This window comes from Oryzias latipes, chromosome 10 (genome assembly GCF_002234675.1).
Source record: "Oryzias latipes chromosome 10, ASM223467v1".
In the NCBI taxonomy this organism is placed as follows: Eukaryota; Metazoa; Chordata; class Actinopteri; order Beloniformes; family Adrianichthyidae; genus Oryzias; species Oryzias latipes.
The window spans coordinates 20175462-20195346 of NC_019868.2; positions in this window are offsets into that span (position 1 = coordinate 20175462).

A 19885-nucleotide genomic window follows, 5' to 3' on the forward strand; every position below is an offset into this window, starting at 1 on the left:
GTATTTAAGCTACTCCCAATTTTCAACATGCTGCTTGCCCGTTATAGAACAACAAATCTGACAGGTAAGTTCTAACAAACAAGTTGTCATTAGAGCTGCATAATTATGAGTGATGAAAATGGTTCATTTATCGCTTTCATGATGGTTCTAGTGCCCATGCAAAGAATCCAAATTTTCTGTCCGTGTTCATCAGACTTCAGATAAACATTGAAAACTGTTAAATTTACCCATAAAATCCCTTAATTAAAAATTGCACTTGTAAATTACTGCGACAATGTTTTTATTAAAGTAATTAAGAATCAAGATGATCATTTAAAGTAGCTCTAAAAAGATTTATCTATTTTCCATGAAGAGAATAAATTAACCTGAAGTATCATTGTGTAATATTCTGATAATAGGAACTAAATTAATGTGTTTTAGTTTTGAGGATATCTTTTATACTAGTTTTTTTTGGTCAAACTATTCACTGTAGTTAGAGTTATCATATCTTTTTTCATTATATTTTTTCGGATTTGAAGATTTTCCCTTTTTGAGCTTTGACAGAGTGAAACATTTTCTTTTTCCTGGTGGGGGGGGGGGGGGGTGGATAATTGACAAGCACTGTTTTAATGTGACATACATTGCTCCTCACTGTTTTCCCGACAATCTATATGCCAAACATTTATTAGCGTACGTGCTTAGCTGTCTTCTTGCCAGTAATCGCCCTGCAGCATGCCTCCATCGGAACAAAAGAACAAGTAAAAAGTGTTGAGCCTGACGTTCATACAGACATTAAAAAATTGTGAGCAAAATATAACATTTGAATGAACTAAAAGTGCAGGACTTCCATCATTTTTGCCTTTAGTTGCTTTGCCCCGTGTTTGTAATTCCTGACCAATGAGTGAAGAGATCTTTAGTCACATGGTTTTGTTCACAAACTTTTGTCCGGAACAGGAAAGTCCCCTTGACGTCCCCTCATTAACGTGTAGCTACTCAGTTTTCTACAACTGTTTTCTGGATAAATACAAATTGCGCCACCATTGAACGCACATTAAAAGCTAACCAAGGCTGAGCTTTGACCAATCAGGGACTCAGATTTAGTAGTGACGTATGGATGGTGTCCCTTTTAAGTTAATTGAAGCACCAACTGTTTGAAAATTGATCATGGAAGAGAAATTCATAATTGCAGTTTGTGCCTGGCTGGAATTATGACTCCAAGTCTTTCCTTTATCGGAATAGAGCTGTGCAAGAAAAACCCTGAAGCAAGATTTAGGAGATTTGCATCGCTTTGACATTTAGCACCAAGCATCTTCCAACTGTTGGTGGCGGACGTGGGCTTGTGTCGGTGAGTGACAGTCCAGTATGACCACCATTTGTTAAATGCATGTTCAAGAATGTACTTTTAACAGGACCGGTGTGAGCTTGACATAAAATATCAATGAGGATCCTTTAAGGAGTTACTGCATTCTAGGATACTATACAAGAAAATGCCAGTTTGGATCCAGTTTAGCACACAAGAGTAATTCAACCCCCAACTGCATTATTTAGGTGTTACCTCTGCTATGAAAAACCCAATTAAATTTTAATCGTTATTTCTGTGGCACTAAAACGTTTACATCTCTTTTAAAAGCCACAGCAGTGCAATAATTCAGCTTTTTTTTTTGCTGTGGTGTAAACATGCTGACTGAAGCTTCCCTAAAGTAAACAGATGGCCCTCCATACATCAGCACAGGGAGTTGCTGGTTAGCAAGTACAAAGAAGAACATAAACATGGATAAAAAAAGATTACACACCCAGTGATTTTTATTAAGTTCGTTCTGAAAAAGAAGAGCATGATCACAGACGCTAAAATGAAAATTTCAGAATGAGGGATTTTTCTTGGAGTGGAAAAGTGCAATGTGAAAGCTCAAACACACATCAAACACTGTTTTCTTTTAAAAATGCAAATCTTGATGCTTGACTGATGAAAAGATTCCGGCTTCCACGTGCCACTATTCTTCACATGTTTCTGATTTACCGAAGCATCAGAAACAAGCATTCTAAATGCGACTGGCGCTTCATTCACAGTTTGAGAAAAGTGCTAAAACTCGTCATTTACCTTGAGTAAAGCCTTGACCGTGGGGAGCCTGAAATCGTTCACTTTAAAGCTCTGCTCAGCCTTTTAGTGATAAATTCTCCAAAGTCAACCTGCCTTCCACTGATCACTGACACTAAGCAACTTTTATCATCACTCAAGTGACCAGAAATCTGAACCAGAGTTGCCTATTTCTGATCTTAAAAAAGTTGGCTAAAAGCTTAACCTCATAGCTTGAGTGCTTTCTTGTGCTTAACCCTGCCAAGCTGAAAAATCCCAGTTAGGTCTGACAGAAAAATGCCCTTGTAATTTCTGCCCTTTTAAAGGAATTGCAGTGACTCATAGATGTTATATTTATATCTAAAACATGTTGTCTTGATCTGATCTTGTTTGACCTGAAAACATCCAAAACATGAACCATACACTTGGCATGAGATGTTGTGCAGACTTTTTTTTCCCTTCATAGAAAAAAAAAGATTTTTTGACCTGAATGTCCTCAAAATCGGAAAAAGGTTAATGTTCTCGTTTCCACATTTTGGAGCTGTAAAATCACAAAAATAAATGTCGTTTTACTGTCTTTATGGTAAAATATTACAACGGGAAAGTATTTTTGCATTTATTACCGGCAAAAGATATTTTTTTTTGCCTTTTCTCCAGCCTCAATATACGGAGCCCGTGACCTGACATGGGTAAAAAAAAAAATAAAAATACAAATACATTCCCACAAAACTAATTTGTTCCCGTAAAAATAATTGTGAGCTTTTACACACTTTTATTTTCAACCGAAAATACACTTAAATGCTTCTGGTTCCATATTTACTGTACATATATTTTGCGGTGTATCGAAATTAACATATTTCAAAAAACTGCAGTGAAAACACTTTTTTCAAATTACATGAGTCACGTGACAAACAACTCTCCACAGATGGATAGTTTGCATCCATTTTCTTAACCCGCTGCGGCTGCGGGGTTGTTGGAGGCTTTCCCGGCTACTGTTGTGCAAAAAGGTCGCCAGCCTGTCGCAGGCCCCATTGGGCTGAAGCTGGCTGAACGGCAGACAGAGAACCGCTGCAAGATAGGGAGGCAGCCATATCACGCTTCCTAAATCTTAAGATATTTTTCTTGTTTTCATTGAGACAATAGTAAAAAGATCCCCTAGTTTGATTCCTGTTATTATTTTTCCCCTCTAGAACAAATATGGGTCACAGAGACACAGAAGTAGCGGGAAACGGCTTAGACAGTGGAAGTGAAGTCTCGGAATGATCTTAAGAACTCAGACATGGAGCCATGATTACTGATGCTTTTGTAGAGATTTTTGAAATAAATGAATCTGATCTCTAAACATCCTCTGTCATACGTTACACGCAGACAGAATTTCAAATACTGTGAACTAAAGTATTGCTTACATCCGTAACTTATCATGTGAGCAGGTTTGTGTTTATTCACATATCTAATTAAAGTGTGAAACTTGGAAAATCTAACAGAAGATTTGCTTCATTTTCCACAAAATTAGAGCTAGCCAGAAAATACACTATCCGTCAAATAACTGCTTCCGGTTGAAAAAAAGGTCAGTTTTTAGGATTTTAAATACTTCTTCGCTGTAACAATTAATATTTTGAGTGAACGATTTAATTATGTGAAAAAATACTATTTTGTGCAAACAAAATCCTAATCTGTGGGAACAATTTTGCCTTTAGTCGCTTTGCCCCGCGTTTGTAATTCTTGACCAATGAATGAAGAGATCTTTAGTCACATGGTTTTGTTTATTTTTTTACCCATGTCAGGTCACGGGCTCCTTATCGATAAGCACTTTGACTGGTAATTCTGTTTTGCTTTAAAGGGAACATTTGCTGCAATTTGAAAAAAAAAATATCTCACTGTAAAAGCCATCATTAAGAACACAACTTTAGAAGGTCTGAAATTGGTTGTCAAAAGTCAGCACTTTGCTGGTCCACACAAATCAAAGGGGAAAGTCAGTGAGTCACTTTAATTACAATCAGAAACTGCCTGTAGTTTGGTCTGAGTTTGGAGCAGAAACATGCATCTGAGAGCTCTAGATGATTGAGGCTCATGCTTTTGGAAAATAGGTGTTTGTTTTTACAACTTTAACAAAAAGCAACAGCTTTGACTTGTTGTCATGTTTTTGATTAACTTATTAATTTTGAAGCTTTTTTTTTCCTTTCTCAGTTGTTTTCCTGAAAACTCTGTGGTATTTTGCTGATGACTGTGTTCACACGGCAGTCTTTAAAGAAATGCCAAAAAACAGCCAGCTTTAAAAGTTTTGACGGAAAACTTGTATTTGACAGGATTTCACAAATCTTCTTGTGAAAAAAAAGTGTTTTTCTACATTTGAATGTGAAGGATGTTTTATTCAAAAAATATGTTTTAATACAAAACTTGATGTATATGTTTTTTAACTATGCTGTCATCGCACTGTGTTGTCTGCTTTAAAGAATGTTGACAGCAAAGTTAAAGTGACTGTGGAGATGTGACACGCTTGCATTGGACTGAAAGCTTCAAATATTGAATCGGCAACGCTACGGGTTGTATTTGCACTTTTCAAAATAAAGTTTGTTGTTTTTCTAGCACTCAAGAGTACCGTGTCATTGTTCAGATGTGGGCAGTGGCATGAAACCAGGGGCGCCGCTCTTGTCTTCAGATAAAATAATCTTTTTTTCTCTAAGACTGCAGACAAGTGTTTTCACTGTCAGAACCTACCTGGGGTTCATAGGTTATTTTGAATGTTCTGACAGAAAGTTCTAGTTAAAAAAATGACATGTACACATAAGTATAACTTTACTAGTCTGCAAAAGTGATAAGATTTTTCAATGCGCAGAATGAAGGAAAACATTTTAAATATTAAATATTCCCACAGGGCAAACAACAGGTGGAACAAAAGAAACATTGTTTAAAATGCACATGTCCCTTTTTGTGCATTCAAGTTCACTTATGAATACCTGTCTGGATATTTATTTGTCTGAACAGGTCATTCATTCATCTCCTAAACTCGTTTTTTCCCTTTTCGGGTCACATCGCTGCCGGGGCCTATCCTTAACTCTCGTGGGCTAAGGCGGGGTAAATCCTGGACAGGACGCCAGTCTGTCGCAGGGCCACAAATCACACACCCATGCACACTCTTATTCACACCTGGGGATAATTTAGAGTAATTAACCCATGAAGCATGTTTTTGGACAGTGGAAGGAACCTGGAGAGTGCCCACGCATGCACAGGTAGAACATGCAGGCCCCACACAGAATACAACATTGGTAGGTTCTGTTTCAGATCCCCCGGCAGGGGATTCTTCCTGTGGGGCAAGGGCGCTAACCACTGCCCCACCGTGCAGTCCCGTGTCTTAACAGCTGACATAGGAAAATAACCTTAACAGCCTTTCAATCCTTGGGAGATTCATAAACCAGCGAAATACCGCTGACTTCATAAAATGACTTTTTTCCTGACAAAAAGAAGTATCCTTCAGAGCAATTTTCCACTTCAATGAACTTCACCTGCTGCATTTGTCTACAGGCCTCTTTCTGTGGTGCCTTCACTAATATCGGTAAATTAGCAGGTTGATTTTATTCAAACGAACTGGAAACCAAGAAAAGTATAAGCCACAGCATGCACATGTAACTGAAAATGCACTGTGAAAATCCATATATATATTTTTATGTGAATGTTGTCTGAACTAAACGGTCTTTTACTTTTGATGCTGTAAATCTCTAGCACTGTAATTTTCCCCTTTTGCTAAAGAGCTTATTGTAAAATAAAAGAATTGTTTAACCCCAAGAGTATGTGAAAAATATTGTCACTTCAAATGAATAATTAGGACAATTCTCTAAAGGCTTAATGCACTAAAAACTTATGTTTGGTGGATAATAATTGCCATAGGATCATTTAATGTGATGAGTGTTTAAAAAAGACAGTTTTAGTATTTGTACAAGCATAAACAAAAATAAAATGGATATTTAGTTTCACTTCTTAGCGCTTAATTTTTTTTGCCATCCCTAGCTGTAGTGTTGATAAAAGTGACTTCAATTTTTTTTCTTATGCTTATTTTGTTAAAGTGTAAGGGCATCATGTTGTACCTCCCACAACTGACGGGCAGTAAGTTCTGAGAAAAGCAGGAATGGAACAAAAGACGAGTGAAGCTGAGCTAACTGCTTCTTAGTGTGGTGGACATCAGTAATGGAAGTCTCCTGACAATAACAATCGGTGCTTCCAAAACTTTTGTGGCAGTACTGTTTCACACTGGTGATTGAAATGCTTGGTCCAAATATAGAGAGTTTGAAAAAAAAAAAAAATCATATTTTTTTTTTCTTTTTCCTGTTGGTCACAAAAGCAAGGCTGAGTCAATGTTAGCAATACAGAGTTCATTCAAACTGCTAAAAAACTGAAGATGATTCAGTTGCTTATTTTTTCTGTTAAGCCCTATTCCAAATTTCTAGTTTTCATGCAACTTGACACTTTAAGCGGCACATATCCTGGGGAGACGTAGAGCAACTGTAATGCTACATCTGCCATCATATACAGCTGGAGATCTCTTGATTTTTTTCCCCAAATTCCATCAGTAAGAATATAGGCTTGAACTTTGAGTCTATAATGACCCCCCGTCTGAAGGGGGGAATCCAAGGTAAGGTGTTGTAGACTGTGAAATTGTTAGGTTGCTACATCTTAGCAACTGTCAAATACGGGAAACTTTAAAGTTCTCCTTATATAATCTTGGTTACAGCCCCCTGCAAGTTGTAACAGTGACATTTTTGCTTTTTTAAGGCTCCACCCGAAATTAGTAAAAGAAAAAACATTAAAAGAAAAAGAAAAAAAAATACTGACTGGTTTTAAGAGCTCTGTAGCAGAATACAATCTTTCTTGGTTAACCTTTTGGTTAATGAAACTTAAAACTACAGCTACTTAACCTGCCTTTGATTTATTTATGTGCTTTGAAAGGCAAACGTCAATTCTCCGTTGCATTGGTTGCAAGAAGTTGCAAATAAAAAATAAATGTCCTTTAATGCAATTTAAATAAAGTAAACTCTTGAAACTTGGGCTGCATGGTGGCACAGGGCTTGGTGCTCTCGCCTCACAGTGAGAACGCCCTGGTTTAAATCCTGGCTGGGTCCTTTCTATGTGGAGTTTGGAGTTTCTCTCCGTCCATATGGGTTTTCTGCGGGCACTCCAGCTCCCCTCAACAGTTTATAAAAACATGCTTTACAGGCCATAAACTGGCCCTAGTTGTGCATGTGAAGCGTTTGTATGTGTTTGGCCGTTCAACAGACTGGTAAGCTGTTCCGAGTGCATTCCACCTTTGCCTAGCTGGGTTGGCTCCAGCAACTATTTGACCACTTAAGGAATTCAGCAGGGTCTGAACATGAGTGGATTACTTCAAACACACGTAAACATGTGAAACTGTGTATTGAAAAAAACTTCAGCATTATCAAAATCCATCCATCTTTTAAACCTTTCAGAGTCACAGGGCTATGAGCGCCTATTCCAGCTACTGTTGGGTGAGAACAGGGTATCATACAGGTAGGTCACCAGTCCATTACACTGTAGCTGTGTAAAGCTTGTATGTCTGTGTGTGTGACCTAACGTCCCCACATCTGCAGGTGCAGAGTTGATATATTTGAGTTGAAACATAACAGGGGGGGTGGGGAAAACAACTATTCCTACGAGAACTTTGATATTTCTCGTGGTGTGGTGTGAAATCCTGCCAAAAAGCCAAGGCTTGTGAGTTGATCACATCCAAGTCCTTCCAACTACACATGCCTCCCCTCTAAAATTATCATCTCAAGTAAAGTATTTTCAATTGATGGTTATACATTTTAAGTTATATTAAAAAAAAAGTTACCCTTCTGCGGGTGGTTACTCACACAAGCTCGGGTCCTCTACCAGAGGCCTGGGAGCTTCAGGGTCCTGCACAGTATCTTAGCTGTTCCTAGCACTGCGCTCTGTTGGACTGAGAGGTCTGAGGTCTTTCCAAGGATCTGTTGTAGCCACTCCTCCAGCTTGGAGGTTACTGCCCCGAGTGCTCCAATTACCACAGGCACCACTGTCACCTTCACTTTCCAGGCTTTCTCCAGTTCTTCTCTGAGTCCCTGGTATTTCTCCAGTTTCTCATGTTCCTTCTTCCTGATGTTCCCATCTTTTGGTACTGCCACATCCACCACAACGGCTTTCCTCTGTTCTTTATCGACCACTACAATGTCTGGTTGGTTCGCCATTACCATCCAATCAGTCTGGATCTGGAAGTCCCACAGGATCTTTGCCCTCTCATTCTCTACCACCTTCGGAGGTGTTTCCCATTTTGACCTTGGGGTTTCCAGTCCATATTCTGCACACATGTTCCTGTGTATGGTTCCAGCCACTTGATTGTGGCGCTCCATGTATGCTTTCCCTGCCAGCATCTTACACCCTGCAGTTATGTGCTGGATTGTTTCAGGCACCTCTTTGCACAGCCTACACCTTGGGTCTTGTCTGGTGTGGTAGATCTGAGCCTCTATGGCTCTGGTGCTCAGGGCTTGTTCCTGAGCTGCCAGCATGAGCGCTGTAGGCCAGCCCTTTCTAGCCATTGGTAGAACTTCTTGATATCAGCCGCTTCAGTTATGGTCCGGTGGTACATCCAATGCAGGGGTTTGTCCTCCCATGAGGATCTGTTCTCCATCACTGTATCCTCTGCTCTGACTTTACTTTGCTAAACGTCACTTTACTGCTGCCGCAGAAAACAGAATTTCCCTCATTGTGGAATAAATAAAGTTAAATCTCATCTCATATTGGCCTAATGGTGGCGCTAGAGAACAGGTCAACCCACTGATCTGTTTCATTATCAAGGGGTTATTTATGTTTCAACAAATGGCTCGGTTGGCTGGGTGGCTCGGTTGGTAAGGTGAGAGGCTACCACGCAGGAATCCAGGGTTCAATTCCCGGAGGGGAATAAACAATGGTACTGAGTCAATTACCATATCAATGGCGAGCAATGAACATCACCCAGTGAGGGTCCTTAGGCAAGGCCCTTAGCGCTACTGCCTCCCGAGCACAGTTAGGCTGCAGCTCACCGCTCCCCCATGGGATGGGTCAAATGCGGAGACGAATTTCCCCATTGTGGGATCAATAAAGTACCAATTAAACAACATGCTTTACGCTTTACATAAAAACTTGATAAAAAATTACATGTAAATTATTTTCTGGAGCCAAATATCCCTGGGGTCAAATTTAGCCCAAGGGTGAAATGTGTGAGTAATATTTGAGGATAATACGAGGGTTAAGATATTCACTTAACATATTAGCAATTTTTTAGGATATTCTTGGACTCTGGGAGAAAACTGGAGAAAACCGACGCATGCATTGGATGGAAAACTACAAACTCTATGCAGAAAGGACCCGGCAGGGATTAGAACCACGAAGCAGATTTAAATCATTCACCAAATAAAGAACCTATGTGTGGCTCAAATATAATATTACCATTAAAGGGAAATGTCCTAGAAATGTCAAATTTGTGAAATCCGTTCATAAAAAAAAAATTAAAAAAAACAATACAAGGAATATATCTTAAACTTTTAAGGTTCTTGAAAAGAATTAGGGGGGTTCTTGCTCTGATAGTTTTCAGAAGATCATTTCGCCAGTGTGGAACAATGTGTGAGAACACTGTAGACTGAAGGCTGTGCCTAATTGAAAACTCTAAAAGCTCTCCTCAATGGAGGAGCTCATGAATAAAGACTCAGGCATCTCTGCAGGACAACAGAACTTTGTGTGCTGGAGTGTTTAGAAAAATTGCTGGCTAATACAGAGCATTCACACTGCCAATGCAATCTGCCCTGTCCATCATTCTCTGTGCTAAATTATTAAATGAATAGCACACTGTTCATCTAATGCTAGATGTCAGGTTCTGTATTTAATCTCTGGGGTGAAAACTGTAATCACTCATGTGTCACTCCTCAGTCAACCACCTGTAAGCCTAGATGACACATTGAAGGTCACAATTGAACAAGTTGTTGCATCCATAAATCAGGTGACTTTAGCACCGCTGTTTGTGTCAAAGCTATTTACTGCATCTTGAAATGTTGCCCAGAAAACAATTTAAGTTAAATATTGTTGTCACAACTTTATTAATTAATCATCTCACCCCCCTCACTTCTGCTAGACACAAACAGCCTAAATGAATTCAAGGACATTTTGATGGAAATTTAAGAGACTCTTTCTCACTCAGGGGTACAAGACATAACTATGTGGTGCTTAAAGAAATACTCTATACAATCCTCCAGACCTCTTCAGATTATTGGTGAATCCTTCAGTGTGATTATACAATGAGAACAGTCTCAGAGATTTGTTGAGGGTATTTTTCAGAAGGGCTCTTGTAATTAAAGGTGGATAGTGTGCAGGGACTTCAAAAGCCATGTGCTGTGATCGCTTGAGCTTATAAGCACACGCGTTACTGGCCACCATCATGGCAATCATTACTTCTGGAATGCATGTTATTCAGTGTTCCATGCTATTGGAGCCAGAATCTGACCTTTAAACATCTCATTCTGCTGAAATCCAACCTTCATGCAATAAAAATGGAGTAGAGAGAGGATTTAGGTTTTGTTATGAAAAGAAAAAGACATAAAACTGTGCCTACGTTCAAAAAAGAACGTAGGCACAGCTCATCACTGACGGAGTCGGAGCAAATTGTTTAACTAGATACATCTCTTAAAAAAGGCATGACAGCATTTCATGCAAGGAATTGTGCTCTTATGAGCAAAAAAAAGCAGAATTTAGTTTTTTTCCTAAATCACAGAGCTCTATTTTAGTCTTTTATTATCCGAGTGTCATTTTCTTATGTTTTAATGTACAATTTATGTATTGTTTTACATCTGTGTCTTGAACTATTTTTTTGTGAGGCACTGCAGATGCAAATTAGCTTTAAAAGCTATGGTTGGATTGCAAAGCTTATTTTCCTCATGTGATTGATGTTGATGTAGACCAGTATGGCCTTTATTTAATATACTTTATCTATTCATTAAAAGATAAATATTTTATACAGTGTCTGGCATTTTGCTTTGTGTAGATTTCCAAGTCACATGGCATGCCAGCAGTACTTCCTTATGATATCCTTAAAAAGTAATTGTGACGGGGTTCTTTTTTTTGACTGTGAAAAATAAACTAAGATAAATCAAATAAGATAAAATAAGACTAAAAAATAACATGGTACAGTCAGAGATTTAGAAGAAAAAAATGAACAAAAAACAATGGGATTTTGTTGTTCCCAAACAAAACACAGAACAGCATTTTGGAGAACACGTTACCACCACTGTAACCAAGACTGCTCTCTCCCTGGAACTGGAAAAATGTCCTTGTTATACAAGGTTTAGCCCCTCCTACAGGCCAATTAATTAAACATAATTTGCTATACAAATTACTATCTTTGCAAATACAATTTAGAAATGTACTAAACATGAGCCAAAATAGAAATATTTTAAAGAGGATGCATACTTCTGAATAAAGACACAAGCTTGAGTTAAGAAACCTTTAAATCATTTCAATAGGAGAAATACAAACATTTGACACGTGAAGTCACTTCCTGTTTCCTGTTGTAAATGGGTACATATGATGATGTGTGCAATGCTCCGGTTTGAAAGTGTGTAGTAAGAAGTCTTGACAGTGAGTACAATTCTAATTAAAACTTTATGCACCCTTAGATTTAAACAAAATTCACTGTACAGTGTGTTGAAATCAAGTGATTTATTTGTGCCTTAAATCCCTGCACAATTCTTACAGGAAATGTTAGCTTTAAATTGCTTCTCAAAAGATAATGAAGCATCCACTGCAAGCCAAAATATTCTCGGCCACAATGGCAAATGTAGGTGGATTGTTCAGGCAATCAAACAGAGGAGGTCACATATGTCATTTTTAAAACAAAAAAAACCAAATGCTTGAATATCTGAAAAAAAGCCCAAACTAACGCATATTGGAAAATTGGACAGATGTTTTGCAGTGAAAAGGTGCAAGTACCTATAAACTTAGAGAGATGTCTCTATAAAAAAATGTTTTACTGATTTACGTTTTGTGTAACCTTTTTATCTATAAATAAATGATCATGCAGAAAGTTTCATTTATTTATACATCTGTTGAATAACAAAACAAGGAAATAGAAGGATTGTTCATATTATGAGAAAAAGATTGATGGTAATCCAAAAGAAGGAAAAAAATATTAGACAAATTTTAGGACAGTTCCAATTAAAAGTTTTGCAAAAACAACGTTTCAAAATAACTTGTGAATCACATAAAATGATTTTGCACGTTAAATTCCTAAAACTTTCAATTTTAAGTAGCTTTGGAAACTTTGTACTTGAAAAGCACACAGTGGGTGGACAAAATGTTTTCCACCTGGCACTGTTGTACAAGATTTTTATGAAGGTTTCCCTTTTTCTGACAAAATTCTGGCAAATCTGTATTTCTGACAAACTGCCAAAGAAAGATTGAAAAAGGAAATTGTAAAGTTGTTTTTTTACAGTTGTGTGTTTCATTCCAATATTTGCACACAAACAATCTACACAATTAACCTTTTTCCACCTGAATCAAAGAGTGCACATAATGAGAGTAATTTGTGCAGGAAATCAGTTTCATGCTTGCATAGCCTGCCAGTAACAACAATCATGTAGCTCACGTTACTAAATTTATAGTATCCTGATTGGCAAGAGGTCTGCAGGTAAACAGCCACGTTGTCTCTGGTAAACTGTTTTAGACCAGTGTTTTGCAACCTTTTTTGAACCACGGCACACTTTAACCTTGACAAAAACTTGAGAAACTCATAGTCTGTATTGATCTACAGCCCCTCCGCAATCTCACATGCATGTTTGTGATAATTGTGGCAGAAAAAGCTTGAAGTTGCAGCAATAATAAAAGTTAAGTCAGAAGATTTAAAAGCTGTTTGATGTGTGTTTGTTGTGGTTTTAAGACGTTTAACAAGGAATACTTATTGTGCGCTGAGACGCTGTCACTTTAACCCAATGCATCATGGGAGATGTAGTGCAAATAGCCGCCGAACGCAGAAAGACTCGCGTCTCTGAGCTTCATTGTTTTGTTCACTTAATCCACGGTCTGATACCGGATCCCGCGGAAAACTACATCGCTAAAGACGAGCTTTAGCTGGTATTTTTGTTGGAACTGAGAGACTTTATGAGCAGAATCGGAACAAGGAAGTGAAGACTTTAACCACTTCTGATTGGGCAGACTGATGACATGTGATTAAGCCTCCAAGACTGATTGGTGGAGATAGTTAAAGGGGCGGGACTTTTCAGAAAACTTCTGATGCTACGGCTAAATCACGGTACAATTATTCTTATCAAAATGTCTTTATTGGAAACTAACACAAAGAAAAAAGTATTTTATGATATTTCATATTCCTAACTACTCAGTGTTTTATCAGGGCCTGTTTGGATGACCAAAGAGCTGATATCCTGGAGATGGTAAATGTTCTTAGATCAGTTAATGAGGGCAATTTCCCACGGCACACATGACCATCTCCCACGGCACACTAGTGTGCTGCGGCAGACTGGTTGAAAAACACTGTTTTAGACAAATGTGGAATGAGTGGGCAGATTTTTGGTCTATTAGGTAACATTTTTGGAACTCACCTGTAGAAATTGATGTTGGATTGTCAGTTTGGGTGAAATGGCTATTTTGATTAATATTAATTTATTTTTTTTTGGCAAACAATTTTAGCAAAAGACTTCAATCTTTGACTTTTGTTTTTACTTGGGGAATTTTAGCTATTTGGAAATCCGTCTCTTTTCCTCATTTGTACTTCCACATTAATGGCATTATTTGCATTGGGAATTTGTTGATTTCTGTTGTCTTCTAAAGAATTGAAATGAAATCAGCTGGAAGCAACGAGAGTAGTGGTAGCTTAGTGGTTAGTAAAAAAGGGTCTCAATTCAAAAGGTCATTGGTTTCAAGACATTAGACTAGCAACATTTTTAATGGGTGGTCAAGATGCTGACCCACCGTGATGTAAGAGAGAGAAGCCTTAAATCCTAATTTATTGTAGACGAAAATTAGTTGCTCAGAGGCCATATGTGGATCTTAGCATTGTTCATGTCTTCACACTTTGACTAGCTTTTTCAAATGCTACTGTACTTGAAGTGAAATGAGGAAAGCATGTTTGGCAACATTTTGGTACAAACTTCAAAAGAGCATGCATGGCTGGTGAACAAATTTTGCTGAATTTGTGGGCCATCTGACTTCACAACACTACAGAGCGTTGTGGGTGGTGGTGAACAGTCCTCTGTGCTTCATTATGTCCCCCAGAAACCTGTCAGCACTTTGCCACATTCATGTTGATTAAAATACAGTCTACAGCAAAGCAATGCTTGTTAATACTTCCTAAACTCATCAGTGTATTTCATTAAGACTAATAAAAGCAATTATGTAAATTAAAAAAATTAGAAAAGTCTGGTCATAGAATAGGGCAACTGTCTCCTCACAGGGGTAATACATCTTCCAGCAGATGTATTGTAGGGTTTAGTTACCTGAAAAGAACACATCAAACTTGAACATTTGCTATAATAAACGAGCACAGTTGTTTTTGCTTTAGGGCAATCTCAGAATAACTCAGTGCCGGTCAAAAAGCTTTTAAGAACAATTTATAATTATTACTGCTGTGATCTGGGCATAATTCTAATGGAAGTTTCATTTCATGAAAGTCTTTTATGTTTCAGAATACTGATTCCTCAGAGATCAAAGCAAAGGAGCTTTTTTTTATTTCTTTTTTTTAAAAGAGCAAACGGCTTATAGAGTGGGCACAAAGTCTGGTAACAGTTGGTGGTACAAATAAGTGCTTATAAGCCAATTTCACACTTTTATGACAACAGAAATTAAAAAAAAAAAGTGGAGAGTAAACAGGTTTAAACTTACTCTCTGCCATGATTGGGAACATTTTCAATGACTTAAATGGCCCTAATGAGGTAATCAGGACTGTTTAAAGATTAATGAATAAACTAGTTCTTGGTCTGACCACCTACGTCTTTGTCAGGAAAATTTGCAAGCTGTCCAGTTAGAGCTCCAGGCTCCCCCCTTAGTGACTGTCAGGTGATACAATCTGCTTTCCCGGGTTTACTATCAGCAAGATGCAGTCAATACTTATCACACCTCCAACAAAGCCCGCCACATGTGGCTGATGGATCTGCTGTTTTGAATACATTGTGCATCATTTAAGCTGCCCAGAAACCTCCATTGATGCTGACACTTGAGAGAAAGAAGGTAACAGTGCAATTTGCAGCTCAACGTTAGCGTGCACATAGCAGCTGGTTTAAGGCTCGTTCTGGTTCCAGCTACAAATGAATGAGACGTTTCTGTTTCCTGTAAATGTAAGCATTGAATATAATAAACAAGTATACCTACTGTTTTACACAATGTGCCAAACCTGGAAAACTACATTCTGTCCAGCTGCTAAACACAAACTAGACATTTTTAGTGAAAACCTTCAACACGTGGGTCTGACTGGGATGCTCTGCAATAAATAGCCAACGGGTTTGGGTGCATAAATTCCACCATTTTTCCTGTCTCCTTTTCCAAAACGTTAGAGGTGGAGTGACAGTTTACACATTATTGTCTGGTGCTGTAAGGTAACAGTACATCCCCCTGAGGCAGCCATGTACCACTGTGCTATCTGTCTGGCACACTGCTGTCAGCAGAGTGTGGACTGTCCTTGTCCTCTGTAATCGAGGAAACAACATCGCTTTTCCAGTCTAGAGCTGAGCTTCTCTCTGAAGTAAATGGGACAAAGGCTGACAGGATCTTCAAGATGATAGAAGCAGTTCTTGAAAAGAAAAACAACTGGACTCTCATCTTTCATCTTTTCAGTGAAACGACTACAGGGCTGCTTATATTTCCATCATATCAATACAAAAATACAGGTAATAAATCTTGTGACGTGTGATGGTAAAATGTAATATTTTATATATGATAGCATTTTATATATGATAGCATACAAATATTAATCACTTAATCATTAATCACAGGTGCAAATATAGGAATATTAGAATGTGCAGGTAAAGGAAAGAAAAGTTATGCAACTCCTAAAAATCTGTAATAATACATAGTCAGAAAAAAATGTAGCTTGTTTGAAAAAGAAAAACAAGAAAAAAAATCCACATATGTATTAAAGTATTAATTACTGTGTTTATTTGTAAATCCAGTTGAAATATGAACGTATTTATCAAAAGGTTTCCCAAGTTTATCTTTCATAAATTGTTTTTTTCCTTGCGATGATTGTGGATGAATGTTTGCATCTGTGTGTGTTTGTATTTGTTGCTTTACGAGGACAATGCCTGGCATCAAAACTGAAATGGGAGGGACTCTTTTCTTTATAGGGACATTTAATAGAAGAGTGCAGTTTCTCTACTTCTAGTTTGGTGCAACAATAAAGTGTAAACAGTGGTTCACTCTAGGTTGAGGTTAGGCATCATCTGTTTGGGTTAAGCTGTGTGGTTGATGGAAGCTAATAAAAAGTCCCTATAAGAACTGTGTGTGTGTGGCTCAGTAAGTTCACATAAGTAAAGAATGTTCATATCATCTATTAGAAGAGTATAAATGAGGTCTACTGTCCACCAAAGGCATGTCATAAAAAAAGCTATTACACCATAAAATGAGTGCTTAAGAATATTAACCTGTTATGCCACTACCTCCTGGTCATATTAAAGTGTTGCACTCCTCCACTAAAGTAAAAAACAAAACAAAAAAAAACATGCAACTACAGACTTGTTTTACATGCAGAGCAGTAAAGCAAAAAAGGCTAATGTTAAGCAGAAAGCAAAATTAAATGGATATAGAAATTACAAAAACCCACAGTGAGTTGTTTTATTTAAAAAATCAAGATTTTTTTTACAGATTTTCCCCCCAGTCTGTTAAAAATAAAAGCAACTTGAAAATTGTTCAAAATATTTCTAGCGTCACCTTGTTGACACACTTCTGACCAACAGTGTACAACTCCTGTGCTTTGTTCAAATTGTATCAGATACACAGTTACTGTAAAACTGACACAATTATCACTGAACTGTAAACGCTAATGACACGGAATCAGTCTGTTAAAATTCAATTATTTTTGACTCGGGCAAGGTTTCTCATGCTAATTTGAACAACGTGGACAAAATTTTATTTTTCCCGTTGCCACTTATGCAATGCAACAATCTATGATGTCAAAGTTGGAGGGTGATCTGTCCGTCCGTCCGTCCTTTTTTTTATTGTATTGAAAAATCTGTTCTCTGAAATGTTGCGATTGACTGATTTCCCAAACTGCAATAAGGGTTATGCAGAGGATATTTCTGTGAGGAGATTGCATGTTCTCTTGCTGCCTGCACATTTTTCCTTCAATTCAAAAAGAAGCAGGTTACACGGTATGAAGAATAGTTAGAAACTGCCTTTAACTTTTATTACACTAACTTTTACTTTTTATTACACTAATGGTTTAAACTTGATTCATTATGTATTGTCATCTTATATTACATTTGAAGAAAGCACAGCCAAACTATTTTTCTCACAGTTTCTTCTCATACTCCCTTTTTTCTGTGCATGCGTGATCTGCTGAGCAGGCCTCAGAATTATCTTCACTTTAGCCTTGGAGCTCCTCTCCAGCAGCGACCTGGGGGCGTGAATTTTACACGGGGTCCATCGGACGATCTTCTGAATATGCAAATGCAGGGTTTATATACCAAGCCCGTCTCTGAGCTCGTTGGTTCGGACTTTGAATGCACCATGTTCATCTGTCTGTCCCCTTCGTGTTTGCACGAAGTAAAACCTCCACAAAAGATAAGTAACTGTCTCTAAGTCATTATTCATTTATTTTTGTGTGCAAGAAACTGATGGGGTATGAACCTAATATATTTAATACAGTCCTTTCTAGAAAATCCAGTTTCTTCACACATGGAAAGATGATAGTGGCAGTAGTGGTGGTAGTAAATCTCCTCTTTGCCTGATCAGAGCTGATTTCAATGGATTCAGAAAGTGTACTGAGATTTGCTTATACCATATTGTCCACACCATAACTTTAAAACTTTAACACTATAATGTGGCTAATGCTTCTAATATGGCTAACATGTAGCATGTCACAAGCAAGTTCTAGAATTACTGTAAGTGCTATTTATACTGTCTGACTGACTGACTGATATCTGATGCTTATTTCGCCTTATGCATGACAAAAGTTGATGCATTGATGGTGCGCCTTATAATCTAATGTTCCCTATAGTGCCAAAAATGTGGTACTTTAATTCTAAACTATTTTAAAATTTGTGTTAATATTTAATCCATGTAGGTTTCATTATGTTCCTCCCCCCCAAAAAAAGTCCTCCTGACAGGGTTGTTCTTGTTCAAGTCCAACGCAGACCATATTTGACACTGGAGTGAACAAATGAAGCAATTAGATCACAAATAAAATAACTGCTGCTCTTTGCGTATCTTAATGTTGGTCTTTGAAATACCAGATGACTGTGAATCTTCATTAAACAGTGATATAATGTTGCCCCACAGACTATTTCTGCTTTACAATTTTATTGTCTAATTGTAATATCTACTCTTACTGCTTGCACGTATTGTAAAACAATAAAAGTCCTATTAAGCAAAATTTAAGTACTGCCTATTTATCTGCCCACAGCAGTGCTATATCTGCCCCCTCCTCCCACCCAGTAAGAATATCAATTATTAATTTCCCAATCCTGAATGTTGGCTTTTAAAAAGAAAACTCATAAATAGTTGACTAAGAGGACCACGAGGATAGATTACTGTGACCATACTTGTTAGTTACTAAATGTAAACTATACTTTAACAACCAAAAAAATTCATGAACTTATTTCTATTTAATGTTTCAGTCTATTTAACATTTTCAGAGCAACATTTTTAAATAGGAAATGTAGAAACTACGCTGTGTGAATTTATAAAAAAAAAAGTGAATGGCAAAGCAAGGTCACAGAAACGAAGAAAAAAATCATTTTGGTGCACCTCGAGGCATACTTACTGTGTGCTGCTAACATGGATGAAAAGGCCCTTCATCATCACCACCTCCACAAGATTCTATAAAGATGTATGAAACCTGAGGGGGACTGATGGCATCAGCAGAAGCACATGCCGAAGCATTTTTGAAAGAGAGTGAAACATGACGGAAACTGTGCTCTCTGACCAATACATGGTTATTTGTTTTATACCAGGCCAGCGATAGCTGATGTTTCACAAATTTACAATAACTATGAAAAATAGATGTAAGCTGCAGCATCAGTGACTCTACATATGAAATATTAAAGATTAATGCATAAATGTGTGACAGTGTAATGATGTGTAAAATTCGTCACAGTGCAACACTTCTTTTTACTTGTTTCAAGTCTTCTATAATCAGTTCAGACTTTAAATATAGTATTTCTATCTGTCACTACCTACAGATATTATAAAATAAATGTAGCTAGTATACATATTCCATCTACCCTAACGCCAACTATCCTGTCAGTGTTCTTACCCCTAATTCTTAATTAAGCAATACATACTAATACATCAGCACATGGCAACCTCACACGCAAATGTCTCTTTTTACAAACAAGATTTGCATTTCCTTCCACCATCACAGTTCAAAATAGCTCATGAAGCTCAATAATTAAAAAGGTAATTAAAGCATTTTCTACGTGTTTCCTTTGGATACAATTAAAACTAAGCTCAAAAGAGATGTTGTCTGCATGTAATCAAACACACAGCCTTTTGAATAAGCAGGATGGGAAAGAGATGTACAGATTTTCCTTGAAAACCATGATGGCTTACTGGTCAGTAGTGTTGTCACCACCGGATGCTCCAGACTGACTTCCTGCCTTCTGTCAGTGGACATTG